The sequence below is a fragment of the Chiloscyllium punctatum genome, unplaced genomic scaffold, assembly GCF_047496795.1.
Source record: "Chiloscyllium punctatum isolate Juve2018m unplaced genomic scaffold, sChiPun1.3 scaffold_697, whole genome shotgun sequence".
Taxonomy (NCBI): Eukaryota; Metazoa; Chordata; class Chondrichthyes; order Orectolobiformes; family Hemiscylliidae; genus Chiloscyllium; species Chiloscyllium punctatum.
This window is the reverse complement of record NW_027310431.1, coordinates 10,001-27,099: the sequence shown is the minus strand read 5'-3', so window position 1 is coordinate 27,099 and position 17,099 is coordinate 10,001. Positions and strand designations below refer to the sequence as shown.

General features: G+C 46.0%; 1 pseudogene; it reads left to right on the top strand.

The window, feature by feature from the left end:
- Positions 1–17,099, top strand: part of LOC140473726 (uncharacterized) — a 42,453-nt pseudogene that overhangs the window by 18,726 nt on the left and 6,628 nt on the right.

The window sequence follows — 17,099 nt, the reverse complement described above, 5'->3', positions numbered from 1 at the left end:
ATGGTGCCTGGCTCCTCCCCACTCTGCCAATGGGCATGGAAGGCCCACGACAGTCAGTCAGCAGAGCTCAGCTCTTGCTGGCTTGCAGACTGACCACTCCCTAACGTGGAGAAAGTGAGGACTGCAGATGCTGGAGATCAGAGCTGAAAAATGTGTTGCTGGAAAAGCACAGCAGGTCAGGCAGCAACCGAGGAGCAGGAGAATCAACGTTTCGGGCATAAGCCCTTCTTCAGGAAAGGCTGAAGAAGGGCTTATGCCCGAAACGTCGATTCCCCTGTTCCTTGGATGCTGCTTGACCTGCTGCTCTTTTCCAGCAACATATTTTCAGCTCACTCCCTAACGTGGCCTGAGAGAGGTGATCTACTCTCACATATTGCAGAAGGGCACTAAAAGGGCCAAGGAGGATTTTTTTGCCGCTGTTGTAAATATTTTTGAGATATAGGCTTGGCTCCTCTTCCATTTAAGCAGTGGACCTGTGGCGTGTATTTGTATAGAAGCTACAATAGGCAAGTGTTGGTTGATAGACCATTGATAGAGCTGGAATGGGTGGGGGAGGGGCTGTTACTGTCATCTGTTCCGTTCATGTTGATATTCATTTATTTTCTAACTGTGGGATGGCTTTTTGTTTCCTGTAGCAGTATGGTTTGAATGTTGATTCTTTCACCCTTGGGGGTTCCTGTCACATCACAATTATTCTGGCTGTTTTCAATAACCCTTGAAAGAGTGCTGCTTTGACCAAAAGAGGCTATTTTGAGTCACTGTAGCTATGATTATCCAGTTAACTCTGCTCCTTGCCCTTTTTCAATGGCTCTGCCATTATTCCCCCTTCAGTCATAGAGTCCTACTGCACAATACTTCGGCCCAGACTGGTCCGTGCCAAAATGTCCATCCACGCTAACCCCATTTCCCTGCACTTGGCCTGTATCCTTCTAAACCTTGGTAAAAACAATGACTGCAGATGCTGAAAATCAAATACTGGATTAGTGGTGCTGGAAGAGCACAGCAGTTCAGGCAGCATCCAACGAGCAGCGAAATCAACGTTTCGGGCAAAAGCCCTTCATCAGGAATAAAGGCAGTGAGCCTGCAGCATGGAGAGATAAGCTAGAGGAGGGTGGAGGTGGGGAGAGAGTAGCATAGAGTACAATGGGTGAGTGGGGGAGGAGATGAAGGTGATAGGTCAAAGAGAAGAGGGTGGAGTGGATAGGTGGAAAAGAAGATAGGCAGGTCGGACAAGTCAAGGAGACAGTAAGTGAGCTGGAAGTTTGAAACTAGGATGAGGTGGGGGAAGGGGAAATGAGGAAGCTGTTGAAGTCCTTCTAAACCTTTCCTATTCATGTATTTGTCCAAGCCTTTTAAGTATTGTTAATGGCAGCTCATTCCATTATGTGTACCACCCCTGGGTTTAAAAAAATGTTGCCCCTCTTCTTTCCCCTTTAACCTTAAACTGATTCCTCCTAGTCCTTAATTCCCCAACCCTGGGAAAAAGACTGAGTGCATTCACCCTATCCATGCCTCTCATGATCTTTTATACACTTCTATAAGATCCCCCCTCAGCCTCCTACACGCTAAAGAAAAAAAGCTCCTGGCTTGTCTAACCTCTCCCGATAACTCAAACCCTGTGTGTCAGAAGCCTTGTTCACTGCCCTGTCTACCTGTGACTCCACTTTCAGAGAACTGTGCACCTGAAGGTGTCTCTGTTCCACTATACTCCTTCAGGGCCTACCTTCAAGCACATAGGGTCCATGCTGACCAGGCTCTCCCCGCGCCCCCTCCAAAAACCATCACCACCACTTCGTCAGGCAGTTCATTCCATACATGTACCACCCTCTGTGTCTCTGAGGGCAGGGAAAGCAGAGATGATCAATGACGTTGAAGTGAAAATTGAATGGACCCTCAAAGGAAATAAATTTGCTCAGTTACGGGAATAAAAGCTGGGGGAGTGGGACTCTCTCTGCAGAGAGACCGCATGGATTGCGATGGGCTGAATGGGCTCCCTCTGGCTGCAAGCCTCAGGGTCTCCTCTTCCCCCTCCAGTTCTTTTGTCTATTACCTCAACAGAGAGAATGGGGATGTGAAGACAGCTGTGTTTCATTACTGCCTCTCCTGCGGTTCCCTCATGTCCTTGAGTTGTTGGTAAGCAGGAATGGGAAGGGACTCCACCATGATTCAACCTACAGTTGAACAACCAATGCACTTCCTGGAGTTAGGTGTGAGGAATATCTGGTTCAGTAGGACACTAGGCATTGCAGGAAATGTGTTGAAATGAGCCAAGAGTAAGGCACGAGCAGAAAATGAAAAGGGTGGGAAAGAAATGGCTGTATGTTGGGATTGAGTTCACTGATTTAGTGCTAACCACCCTGTGGCTACAACTCATTGCTTTCAATGTTTGGCTTTCCCATGGGTGCTCTGCTGCTGCAGTCTGAATGAAGTTGGTGCCTGGCGATCTAACTATTACTGTTTCATTCCCTCTTTCCTTTAACAGAGGCTGAAGGCACTGAATCCCAGACAATTGTGAATGGGCTTCCAACAAACCAGCAGCAGCATGATCAAGGTATTGGTGCGTTCTCTATTTCTTCTTTTCAAAAGGGATGTTCTGTCAGTGAGTTACAGACCGCGCTTCTCCCTGAAGCTGTAATGAATTGTTCTGTTGATTGCCTGTGATTTGGGAGCTCATGCTCTCTTCGCTCTGAACTTGCCCACTCTGTTGACTGCTCAGGCAGCATCCTGGACTGTTTTGCCTTTTTGATACTCAGTGTAACTTTGGGGGTAACTTGCAATGTGGGTCATTGATGAAGGAAGGCCCAGGGAAATGTAAAATCCCAGGAGTTACCTGTGCAGTTGCCAGTGGGGTTGCAGGCGATCTCCAGGTGGAGGTTCCATCCTGGGGCAGAGATGTAGCTGTTTGGGACAACGCTTTGGATGGGGCAGGAGAGGCTCAGGAATCCTATGTCCAGCCTGGATTTAACCCTTTCTTCCCCACCAAGAAATAAAAGGCAATAACTTAGTGGTGTTGTTGCTAGACTGTTAATCCAGAGATCCAGGTAATGCTCAGTGGGTCAGGGTTTGAATCCCACTGAGGCCGAATTTGAATTCGATGCAAAGTAAAATCTGGGTGTAAGAGTCTAATGATGACCATGAAACCACTGTTGATTGTTGGAAAAACCTGTCTAGTTTGCTCATGTCCTGTAGGGAAGGAAGCTGCTATTCTTGCCCAGTCTGGCCTACACATGACTCCAGACCCACAGCAAGGTGGTTGGCTCTTAACTGACCTCTGGACAAGTAGGGGTGGATTGTAAATGCTGGCTTCTTCAGCAATGCCCACATTCAGAGAATGAATGAAAATAAAGGAACCTAACCCCGTCTTTCTCTATCTCTTTTAGCTCTGAACTCTTGATTCTTAATCCAATTAGGAAGTTGAAAATGACTAAAGGGCGAATGATCTTTAGGGAAGGAGGTCTTTTGTCCTTTGCCAGTATTGCGTCATGTGATTCCAGGCCCACAACAATGTGGTTGACTCTTAACCACTCTCTGAGATGGTCCAGCAAACCACTCGATCCCAGGGCAATTAGGGATCAGGTACAAATGCTGTCCTTGCCAGCAATGCCCACATCCCATGGAAGAATAAAGAAAGGAGACCAGGGCCAGATAGGCAGGCCTGGGAATTTTGGGTCAGGCAGCTGGGGTGTTGGCATTCTCTTGGGAAGATTGAAACCCATTTGGGTGAATGATTTGATAGGGATCCCACTCTGTTTACAGTTATAGTCTTGATCGCTTACTACAACTCAGTTCAATCCGCCATCCTCTCCTCCTATTCCCATTTTGATCGCACTATTTTCGTCCTCCCACTGTGTCCTGGTTGTGAGTTAAGGTTCAGGACTCTGATTGACCAGGAGAATGCGGATCAGCAACCCTGCTTTCTGTAGAATGAGGTAGATTTAATTGTCAGCTCTCTGTCCCATTCCCTGCTGGTGACCTCTAATGAGCTTTTTACACCTGGTTTTTGTTTCTGCTCACAGTGATGAAATGAATGTTGTATTGCTTCCAGCTTACATTTTGTTCCTTTCAACTCGAGGCTGACTGAAGCTGTTATCCTGAGTCAAAGAATATGGTGCTGGCAAAGCACAGCAGGTCAGGCAGCATCCGAGGAGCAGGAGAGTCAACGTTTCGGGCATAAGCCCTTCATCAGGAATCTGATGATTAGCTTATGCTTGAAACGTCAACTCTCCTGCTGTGCTTTTCCAGCGCCACACACTCGACTCTAATCTTCAGCATCTGCAGTCCTCACTTCCTCCCTAAAACTGTTATCCTGTTAGCTCAGTAGTTATACCCTGATTTCTGGTAGATCTGTGGGATCACTTCTATAGTACAGGTTGCCAACCCAGTGTACTACTGAGAGGGTGCAACACTGCTCATAGGTCCAGCCTTTTAGATGTTAAGCTAAGGCTCTGTCTCCTATCTTGGGTGCAGGCAAAACATTCCGTGGCAATATTTGAAGAGTGGGGGATATCTGCTCTATTATTACTCAAAAAGTGTATCTCCCATTGATCTCTCGCTGTTTGTGGGCCTTTGGGCCCTGGTTACCTGCAGCTTTGCACTACATTGAACCTGTTCCCTATGAGGTTGGTGGATATACAGTTAGCAGAAGGTTCATTCTCAAGCTGTCGGATTTAAGGTGACAATTCTGTACACATTCGCAAAAGAAAAGCTTAAGGAAGCCCACGTTGAAATAAAAAAATATTTTTGCTCAGGTCTTTTGAATAAAGATCTGAGTCTTTATTTCAGTTCTGAGGAAAGGTTTGATCTGGGAAGTTAACCAGTTTAAATTTTTTTTTTGTTGCCACTGTGCTGCGTTCCCAGTATTTTCTGTTCTACCTTTTTAAAAATATCACACGTACAGAGTTCCACGAATGCTTAACGTGCCAATCCTTCATTCTTTAACTAGTCCATGAGTCTAATTTGTGAACATGTCTATTGTGAATTGGGCAGTGTTAATTTCCTGGCAAATTATTGACCATTCTGTCGGTGATATACAGAATCAAAACTGCATATCATAGGCCTGTTAAATGCAGTTGGTGGAATCGGATTTGAGGTTGGATTAGGTCAGCCTGCTGAGTCGCTGTGTAGGGGGTTCATTTTCTGGATTTGAATGGGAGTCTATAGCTCCAAGGGTTTGAAAATTTACCCTGATGAGCCTCTGTGAGCAAGAGTCCACTTCCTTGGGACTGGAGAGAATTCTTCATAATAGCATGAAAGTGGCCATCCAGCCCTCATAATTCGAACCTTTGGTGGATAGAGTGATATTGAGAACAAACAATGATCAGTGATGAGACGACTAGTCAGTGTACCAGGATTCCACACCATCCACTTTCTGACTAGCTTTCAACAGTTCTAGATCTGTGGATTATGGGCAAAGAGTTAGGGAATGGGACAGATGATTACTGTCTGGAGAGCTGGCATAGACATGATGGGCTGAAAGATCACCTTTATGGTGTTATGGTAAATTCTCTCCCTTCCCAAGGAAGTGGACTCTCCCTCAAGAAATGCACCCTTCATGTGGACTGTTTCTTCAGCCCTTGTATCTGAAAACCCTCCTTTCACTCCCACAGTTGGATTGAAATTCTGTGTTTTCACTCTAATTGCAGTAACACACCCCCTGTGTGTTATTCTGCTTGACCACAGTGAGCCGTTTGAAGTTCCCTTATACCACATTTGGGGGCAAGGGTGGGCGGGGTCTCTGGTACCTTGCTGTGACCTTGCTGTGGACGAGCAGTTTTCGTTTTGTTTTATCTGCAGCAACCGAGGCCTGGGTCCCCCCGCATGCTGTCTCCGCGGTGAAAATTCACCCGGTGAAGAAACTGAAAAGTTATTCCAGCACACTGCTACCAACAGGTACATGAATCGGCAGGGCGGCACTTTGCCCTCCCATTGGAAATAATCCTCACCGGGCGGTTTTTTGCCTCCGTCATGTGCTGCCGGGTCATTCACATTCTGGGCATTTCGAAGAACCAGCAAGAATTTCATCTCCAAGACATCCACCTTCCTGCTTCTCATTGTGTTCCCTCAGGCGTTTGTTTGCTTGAAAGCTCTGGGGCTCTCTTTGGGTTTGAATGATATGGAGGAGCTGATGTTGGACGAGGGTGAGCATAGTTAAAAATCACGCAACAACAGGTTATTGTCCAACAGGTTTATTTGGAACAAAAGTCTAGGTTTGTTCAATGTTTGTATGGCACTATGATCTTTTGCTATCAATTCTGTGTCCTCTCGTCCCGCTCCACCTGCTCCAAAAGCTCATACAGGTAACCCCCGCCATCCAAAAGCAGAGCATTCCAATGAAACCTTTGGTAAGCCAAAATGGCGTAAAGCGAAGAAGCATTAATTTATATGGGAAAAATTTTGCCTTTTCTCGTAAAAACGAAAATCCTCTTTGGATTTCTTTTGGTTAGTGAAAACAGGTACTCATGTAGGTCTTTTGTAAAAGCGAAATGACGTAAAGCAAACTTTTGAAAAACGGGAGAATACCTGTACTTCCAAATAAACCTGTTGGACTAAAGTCTGGTGTTGTGTGATTTTTAACTTTTGGTTTGAAGGCATAGCTTTCAGCCTCTTCTAAAATCGATTAAAATATCTTTAAAGAGCGGTGCTTGCCTGACTGATTCAGAGTTAGTTAAGCAATTAAACTGAACTCTGGCATTCTTGACCAGATGGGGTGCTAGTTAGATGTTGCTCAGGTGTGTGAGAGAGGTGTTTAGTACCAATTTATTCCACTCACTGTTGGTTTAAATTGGAGATCACCCGTTGATCCTCGGTCCCAGGAAGGGTTTAGTTAAGGGTGAGCGGGGGATGGTGTATACGTTGGGGCCTTGAGGAAATATCTGCCCAGTTGGAAGTTGTCTGAATTAGTTTCAATGTGATACTAGTCCGCATGTTCATGCAAACCATCAAACACTGCTCGTTGAGTTTATGTTTTCATGGAGACATCCCCTGAGAGAGCTGCCCACAGAGATTTGGGGATTGGGAGGGAGAAGGATTAAGGAGGCCAATTAACCTGATATTGTGAATATGCCCGATTGAACATCTATTCATAATCCAAGTAGCTTACCGTTTCTGCAGCTTAGCCCTAATTTTCATTGTACTCATCGCTACTACACATTCACTAACTTTGCAAACTTCATATGTTAATTATCTACAGTGTGCTCAGTATTGTGTTGGTTATGTTACTAGATGTTTGTTAAAATGATTGCCATGATGTAGAGGTGCCAGTATTGGACTGGGGTGGACAAAGTTAAAAATCTCACAACACCAGCTTATAGTCCAACAGGTTTATTTGGAAGCACTGGCTTTCGGAGCGCTGTTTCTTTGACAGGTAGCTACCTGATGAAGGAGCAGTGCTCCGAAAGCTCGTGCTTCCAAATAAACCTTTTTTACTAGAACCTGGTGTTGTGTGATTGTTAAAATTACTGTTATTGGTTTTGTATTGTATTGAAATTGCTGCTTCACCTCTCCAACCCAGAGTTGTCCACTAAACAATCTCCAGTAAGATCTCTGAGCTGTTTCCCAATGCAGGTCAGCCCATTTAAACGCTGGGTTATTGTGTTATTTATAGCCACCTTTCTGCAGCTGTACAGTGTAGTGGTGACACCTCACCTGGAATACTGGACAGTTTTTTGGTTTTCTTACTGAGAGAGATTTATCTGCACTGGAAACAGTCCAATGATGAGAGTGCTCACTTGGCTGATTCCTGACATCTCGGGGTTTCGTAGAAACATCGAATCCCTACAGTTGTGAAAGCAGGCCATTCGTCCCATCGAGTCTACACCAACCCTCTGAGGAGCATCCCAAACAGACCCACCCCATCTCTGTAACACTGCATTTCCCATGGCAAACCTACCTAGCCGACACACCTCTGGACACTATGGGCAATTTCCCATGGCCAATCCACCTAACTTGCACATCTTTGGACTGTGGGAGGAAACCCACGTAGACATGGGGAGAATGTGCATATTTCTCACAGACAGTCACCCAAGGCTGGAATCAAACCTGGGTCCCTAGCGCTGTGAGGTGGCAGTGCTAACCACTGAGTCACTGCCGCCAATTTGTCTCGTGAGGAAAGGTTGAGCAGGTTAGGCCTGTACTGATTGGAGTTCAGAAAAATGAGTGTAATCTTCATGAAACATTTAGGATTTTGGGGCTTGACAGAGTAGATGCTGAGAGGATGTTTCTCCTCATTGTGGGGAGGGAATGTAAAGCCAGTAAGCACAGATTTGAAATAAGGGGACACCCTTTTGAAGATGAGGAAGACTTTAATCTCCTGGGACTGACCTTCCCCAGTACGTCCTGCATAGGAAGATGTGATTGACTGTTCGGTATTCCTTCTTCCAATGTTCAATAAGTTTGTAATGGAGGCTTTACACCCTTGAGTGAGCCAGTGGAGCTAACAGGGTCTTCTGTGTGTTTACAGAAGCTAGTTTATTGGACACTTTAAACAATGCACGACATAGTGATGTACAGCACGGAAACAGACCCTTCAGTCCAACTCGTCCATGTCGACCAGATATCCCAACATAGTCCCACTTGCCAGCATCCTGCCCATATCCCTCCAAACCCTTCCTATTCATATACCCATCCAGATGCCTTTTAAATGTTACAACTGTACCAGCCTCCACCACTTCCTCTGGCAGCTCATTCCATACACGTACCACCCTCTGCCAGAAAAAGTTGCCCCTTAGGGCTTTTTTATATCTTTCCCTTAAACCTCTAGTTCTGGATTCCTCACCCCAAGCGAGAGACTTTGACTATTTATCCTATCCATGCCCCTCATGATTTTATAAACATCTATAAGGTCACCCCTCAGCATCCAATGCTCCAGGGAAAACAGCCACAGCCTGTTCAGCCTCTCCCAATAGCTCAAATCCTCCAAACCTGGCAACATCCTTGTAAATTTTTTTTAACCCTTTCAAGTTTCACAACATCCTTCCAATAGGAAGGAGACCCGAATTGCATGCAATATTCCAACAGTAGCCTAACCAATATCCTGTATAGCCACAACATAACCTCCCAACTCCTGCACTCAATACTCTGACCAATAAAGGAAAGCATACCAAATACCACCTTCATGATCCTACCTACCACTTTCAAGGAGTTATGAACCTGCACTCCAAGGTCTCTTTGTTCAGCAACACTCCCTATGACCTTACCTTTAAGTGTATAAGTCCTGCTAAGATTTGCTTTCCCAAAATGCAGCACCTCGCATTTATCTAAATTATACTCCATCTGCCACTTCTTAGCCCATTGGATCATCTGATCAAGATCCCATTGTAATCTGTGGTAACCTTCTTTGCTGACCACTACACCCCTCCATTCTGGTGTCATTAGCAAACTTACTTACTAACTGTACCTCTTATGCTCACATCCAAATTGTTTATGTAAATGACAAAAAGTAGTGGACCCAGCACTGATCCTTGTGGCACTCCACTGGTCACAGGCCTCCAGTCTGAAAAACATCCCTCCTCCACCACCTTTGAGCCAGTTCTGTATCCAAATGGAAAGTTCTCCCTGTATTCCATGCAATCTAACTTGCTCGCCAGTGTCCCATGAGAAGCTTTGTTGAACGCTTTACTGAAGTCCATATAGATCACATCTACCACTCTGCCCTCATCAATCCTCTTTGTTACCTCTTCAAAAAACACAGTAAGATGTTTAGTTCTCTTGTAAAGTTTCTTTCCCATGCGATCACTGACAGCATTTTTTTAGTCCTGGCTGACTGGGCCAACATTTATTGCCTGTTCCTGAGGAGATTTTGAAGAGCAAGTTTCACACAGACCATGAGCCACAGCAGACCATGTGCTGTAGGTAGACCCACAATACCCTTCAGGAGGGAATTCCAGGACTTTGACTCAATGACGGTGAAGGAAGGGCAATATGTTTCCAAGTCAGGATGGTGAGTGGCTTGAAGAGGAATTTAGAGGTGGTGGTGGTCCCGTGTATTGCTGGCTGTATCCTTCTAGATGGTTGTGGTCATGGATTTGGAAAATGCTGTCTGAAGAGTCTTGGTGGATTTCTCCAGTGCTTCTTGTAGATGGTACATAGAACAATACAGCGCAGCATAGGCCCTTCAGTCTTCGATGTTGTGCTGACCTGTGAACTAATCTAAGCCCATCCTCCAAACTATCCCACCATCATCCATGTGCTTATCCAAGGATTGTTTAAATCTGTCTAATGTGGCTAGGTTAACTACATTGGCAGGTAGGGCATTCCACACCCTTACCACTCTTTGCATAAAGAACCTGCCTCTAACATCTGTCTTAAATCTATCACCCCTCAATTTGTAGCTATGCCCCCTCGTACAAGCTGATGTCATCATCATAGGAAAAAGACTTTGACTGTCCACCCTATCTAATCCACTGATCGTTTTGTCTCTGTCAAATCCCCCCTCAGCCTTTTTCTTTCCAATGAGAACAGATCCATGTCTCTCAGCCTTTCCTCATAAGGCCTTCCCTCCAGACCAGGCAACATGCTGGTAAATCTCCTCTGCACCTTTTCCAATGTCTCCACGTCCTTCCTTGTAATAGGGCAACCAGAACAGTAGGAGAAAGTGAGGACTGCAGATGCTGGAGATCAGGGCTTAAAAATGTGTTGCTGGAAAAGCGCAGCAGGTCAGGCAGCATCAAAGGAACAGAAGAATTGATGTTTCGGGCATAAGCCCTTCTTTCCTGAAGAAGGGCTCATGCCCGAAACGTCGATTCTCCTGTTCCTTTGATGCTGCCTGACCTGCTGCACTTTTCCAGCAACACATTTTTAAAACCAGAACTGTATACAATATTCCAAATGCAGCCGCACTAACCTTTTCGTACAGTTGCAGCATGATATTGCGGTTCCGGAACTCAATCCCTCTACCAATAAAACCTAACACACCGGATGCCGCCTTAACAGCATTATCAACCTGGGTGGCAACGTTCAGGGATCTGTGTACATGGACTCCAAGATCCCTCAGCACATCCACACAAGCAAGAATCTTTCCATTGACCCAGTAGTCTACCTTCCTGTTATTCTTCCCAAAGTGAATTATCTCACATTTATCTGCATTGAACTCCATTTGCCACCTCTCAGTCCCATTCTGCAGTTTAGCCAAGTCCCTCTACATCATTCTTCCACACTGTCCACTATTCCACTGACTTTAGTGTCGTCTGCAAATTTACTAAACCGTCCACCTATGCCTGCATCTAAGTCATTTATAAAAACGACAAACATTTTTATGTTTGGTCCCAAAACAGATCCTTGTAGCACACCACTAGTAACCGAGCTCCAGGCTGAATATTTTCCATCAACTACCACTCGCTACCTTCTAAGAGAAAGCCAGTTTCTAATCCAAACTGCTAAATCACTCTCAATTCCATGCCTCTGCATTTTCTCCAACAGCCTACCATGTGGAACCTTATCAAAGGTTTTACTGAAGTCAGTGTATACCACGTCAACTGCCCTACCCTCATCCACATGGTTGGTCACCTTCTCAAAAAACTCAATGAGGTTTGTGAGATATGACCTGCTCTTGAAGAAACTATGTTGGCTATCTGCAATCAAATTGTTGCTTGCGAGATGATTATAAATCTTATCTCTTATAATCCTTTCCAAAACCTTTTTCCTACAACAAACGTTAAGGCTCACTGGTCTGTAATTACCTGGGTCATCTCTACTGCCTTTCTTGAACAAGGGCACAATATTTGCATCTGATACTAAATCTGTAGACAATGACAATTCAAAGATCAAAGCCAAAGGTTTCAACACCACCTCCCCTAGCTTCCCAGAGAATCCTCTGATAAATTGCATCTGGCCCAGGGTACTTGTCTACTTTCACCCCTTCTGGAATTGATAACACCTCTTTCTTACTAACTTCAATCCTTTCTAGACTAATATCTCGCATCTCATTTTTCTCTCCAATATTCTCCTTTTCCTGAGTGAAAACCGATGAGAAATATTCGTTTAGCACCCCTCTGATTTCCATGGGGTCCACACACAACTTCCCACTTTTGTATTTAACTAGCCCTATTCCTACCAGAGTCATCCTTTTTATTCCTCACATACCTGTAGAAAGCTTTAGGGTTCTCCTTTATTCTATTTGCTAAAGACTGCTCATGTCCTCTCCTTGCTCTTCTTAAATCTTTCTTTAAATCCTTCCTCACTAATCTGTAACTCTCCATCACCTCATCTGAACCATCTAGTCTCAACGTCACATAAGCCACCTCCTTTCACTTAATAAGAGATGCAATTTCTGTAGTAAACCACGGTTCCCTTACCTTATCACTTCCTCCCTGCCTGACAGGGACATACCCATCAAGGACATGCAATATCTGTTCCTTAATCCAGCTCCACATTTTGATTGTCCCCAATCCCTGCATTTTGCTACCCCATTCTGTGCACCCTAAGTCTTGCCTAATCACATTATAATTGCCCTTGCCCCATCGATTAACTCTTGCCCTGTGGCATGTACCTATCTCCTTCCCATCACTAAACTAAATGTAACTCTCTCCAAAGTGCTCACCGACCACTAAATCAAACACCTGGCCTGGTTCATTACCAAGCACGAGATCTAGTGTGGCCTCCCCTCTTGTCAGCCCTTTGACATACTGTGTCAGGAAACCCTCCTGCACACACTGGACAAAAACTGATCCATCCAGCATACTAGAATTATATCATTTCCAGTCAATGTTGGGGAAGTTAAAGTCCCCCATAATGACCCCCCTGTTAGTTTCACTCCTACCCAGAATCGTTTTGCCGATCCTCTCCTCCACATCCCTGGAACTCCCAGCAGTGTGACCTCTCCTGTCCTGTTTCTAACCTCAGCCCACATTACCTCAGTAGACGAGTCCTTGTCAAAAGTTCTTTCAGCCACCGTTATACTATCCTTGACTAAAGAGGCCACACCTCCCCCTCTTTTACTGCCTTGCCTGTTCTTCATGAAAGATCTAAACCCTGGAACCTGCAACATCCATCCCTCACCCTGCTCTATCCATGTCTCTGAAATGGCCACAACATCGAAGTCCCAGGTACCTATCCATGCTGCAAGCTCACCTACCTTATTTTGTCTACTTCTGGTGTTGAAGTAGACACACTTCCATCCAGCTTGCTGTCTGCCAGTACATTCTGTGACCGTGAAATCCTGTCCATGCCCTTCCTATTCTCATCCTCCTGTGCACTGGAACATCCCTATCCTCCCTGCTGAGCTAGCTTAAACCCACCTGAATGGCACCAGCAAATTTCTCAGCCAGGATATGAGTACCTCTCTGGTTCAGGTGAAGACCGTCCTGTTTGTAGAGGTTCCACCTTCCCCAGAATGAGTCCCAATTATCCATGTATCTGAAACCCTCCCTCCTGCACCATCCTTGCAGCCACGTGTTCAGCTGAATGTGTCCCTATTACTTGCCTCGCTATCACGTGGTGCAGGTAACAAAGCAGAGATCACTTCTGTTTATTTTATCTCTCAGCTTCCACCCTAGCTCCCTGAAATCCTGCCTTACATCCCTCTCCCTTTTTCTACCAATGTCATTGGTACCTATGTGGACCATAACTTGGGGTTGGTCACCCTCTCCCTTCAGAACCCCAAATACATGATCCGAGACATCATAGGCCCTGGCATTTGGGAGGCAAAACACCAACTGCGAGTCTTGTTCGTTCCCAACAAACCTTCTATCTGACCCTCTAACTATTGACTAACACTCTTCCCCTTTCCCTCTTTCCCTTCTGTGCAACAGGGACAGACTGTGCCAGAGACCTGCACCCCACTGCGTACCCCTGTTAATCGTACACACTGCTCTGATTAAGTATGGGTGATGGCGGGAGTGAATGTTTATGGATGTGGTGCCAATCAAGCAGGCTGCTTTGTCCTAGATGGTATTAATCTTCCATGTCGTTCGAGCTGCCCCCATCCAGGCAACTGGGGGGGGTTATTCCATCACATTCCTGACTTGTGCCTTGGAGATGGCGGATGGGCTTTGGGGAGTCGGGCGAGGTCAATGGTGGATGGTGTTACCTTAACTCCCAGACCCGTGAACTCTTGCAGAGCCCCTTGAGGGTATTACACAACAATTAACACCCCTGGGCAGTGAGAGTAGAACTGTCACCTGACATGATCCATCTGAATTATTTCTAGACAGTTGTGACATAATATTGGACAATAATTGTACAGCCTTTTGCCACCATGACTGCAGCTCAACTATAAAGCCAACGGGTTCAGTATCCTAGACAAACAGGAGGCTGGAAGAACACAGCAAGCCAGGCAGCGTCAGGAGGTGGAGAAGTCAATGTTTCTGGTATTAACCCTTTCCTCAGGACTGGATACGATGGGGGGGGGTCACTGGTGGTGTTCCAATTTGCAGTCTGATTCACTGAGGTAATAGAGGAGGCCAAGGATGGACTTATTGGAGAGGGAATGGGAGAAGAAATTTAACTGTTTGGCCTCTTCGATGTAGATACTGGACTCCACCTTCTCCCACCCAGTATCCTGCAAGAACTCCATCCCGTTTTCCCAATTCTTCCGTCTCCGATGAGATGTTCCACTCTCGAGCACCCCAGATGTCCTCTTATTTCAAACAGCGTTTTCCCCCCATTTCATTCAGACAGCCCTCGACTGCACCACCTCCATTCCCCGCTCTACAGCTGTAAACCCTGCTCCCTCCAAACATAATAAAAATTGGGACCCCCTTATCCTCACCTGCCGCCACACAAGCCTCCGCATCCAACATATCGTCCTCAAAGACCTCCTCCAACTCCAATTAGATCCTACCTCCCAGAACACCTTCCCCTTCCCACCCTTCCCTGCCTTCCACAAGGACCGTTCCCTTCACCACTCCTTGGTTCTCGCCACTCCCCACCCCAACCCTTCCAAAACCACCCTCCACCTGAAAAAGGTGCAACTCCTGCCCATATGCCACCTCCATCCAGGGCCCCAGACTGCCTTTCCAGCTGAAGCAGAGGTTCATCTGCCTCTCCTCCAACCTAGTCTATTGCATCTGATGCTCCCGATGTGGTCTCTTCTACATCGGTGAGACCCAATGAAGACTAGGCGATTGTTTCGCCAAGTATTTTTGCCGGGCCCAAAATGGACGCCCTGGTCACCACCCATTTCAGTCCCCACTCTAATTTGTCCATCCTCAGCCTTCGTTATCGCAGTGAATCAGACTGCAAATTGGGGGAACAACACTTCACCTTCCGTCTGGGCAGCCTACATCCCAGAGGACTCGGCACGTGTTCTTGAATTTCAAATAACCTTCCTGCCCACCCCTTGACTCCCTTTCCAACCCTGCCTCCTCCCTTCCAATTTGACTTGCTGATTCTTCCTTCCAGCTACCAACTGGATTCATCTCTTCCATCGACCAACCAGCTCGTAGCCACCTTCCGCACCCACCTATCATTGCCTCACTATTCTGATTGGAGCATTCCCTACCCCCATATCAAGCCCTGAAGTTAGGGTTAATACCTGAATGCCGTCTGGCTCGCTGTGCTCTTTCAGCCTCCTGTTTGTCTACTTTGGATTCCAGTATCTGCAGTTTTACTTTTATCTCTAACCAGGTTCGACATCTTCTCCTGTTGTCCCCCTGGGTTGGGGTTCTTTTGCTAAAATGCATCATTACAAGCAATACAGTGACTTTTGCTAAGTGCAGTTAAGCTTTCCAGCCGAGAATGTGAATATGCTTCAGAATGAAACTGATTTGATTGTGATGAACGGTTTATAACCTTACTCTATCTGACCTCACAGAAACAGACCCATCAAAGATCAGTGTGGGCAAAGGGTCGGTGACTATGCGAATAGCCTCTGCATGTGTGGGACCTCCAGAAGCTGACACGCCACCGAATGAAGATTCCCGACAATCAACCAGTAAGGATGGAGATGTTTTTCTAAATATGAATCTGAAGCTGCCCCAGTCTCTGTTTTAGATTGCTCAGAGTGAGTCCTGGTTTTCGTTGAGTCAGCTGACTGCAGATAGACACTTGCTCAGTGTAAATGATGAGTATTGAGCTGCTGTTTGTAAAGACCAGGACCCCAGGTCTTGCTCGCTGTGTTGGTCTCTGGAATCCAGGGCTCACTAAACAGTGGTCTGGAGCTGGAGCCTTGGTAGATTTTTTTCCTCTTACTCTCTCCCCTGCCATTCTCTTCTCCCCCCCCCCCCCCCCCCCCCACCAACACACACACACCACACATACCACACACGCACAAGCACACACACCCCTCCTTCACCTGCCCACCCCTCCCTCCTTCCCTCGCTCCCTCCCTCTTGCCTTCACCCCTGTCCTACCTATGCCACTTATTTTAAAATTCAGTGATGACATCCATCTGGTGCTACAGTCTTGTCAGCTTTTAGTTCTGAAGGTGTTTTTAAATATTATTTCCATGTTAATTAGTATACATTCCTCCCTCCCTTTCACCTTTCGATTTGCAAGTGTCTTGGGGATGTGATTTGCATCTCGTACAGTACAGAGAGATGCAGCCCAAAATGCTCGATGGACCAGGTAGGTAGAAGCTTATCACTGAGGTGACCCTGTACCTGGTGGAGATGGGCAGGACAGGCGGGGAGAGGAGACCTTTTTATCACAAGAATGAGACCCAGCGACACGTCAACTTGGCATTACGAAGCAGGGGTCGAAGCTCTTTCCTATTTTGTCAAGTTTGATGAGCTGTGCTCATTTGCATTGACCTGTATTTTAATGCAAATGTTTCAAATTGCTGGTACTCTCTTGGTGCCTTCCTGCTTTTGATCTGCCTTCGTGAGAAACTGAACAAATATATTTCAAAGCATGGCTTTGTTACCTCCCCGCCTACACAGCCATGTGGAAAGTTTGACTCTGAATCCCAAATTATTTGTGGTATTTCTCGTCTTGCTGAGCTCCAAGCTGACTGAGGACAGCAAGAATTAATTGGATATTTTTTCCCTTTTATTTCTGTCTCGGCAACTGAATGATGTAGCTGAGGGACAATGACTGTCTTCATTGCAGAGGATCAATACTATATTGTGTGAGCAGGGGTTAGAAATTGCAAGGGCATGGTGTTTAGAATGGGTTGCTGTGGTAACCAACAGCCCAGTACGAACAGGCACCCACAGAAAAGATTT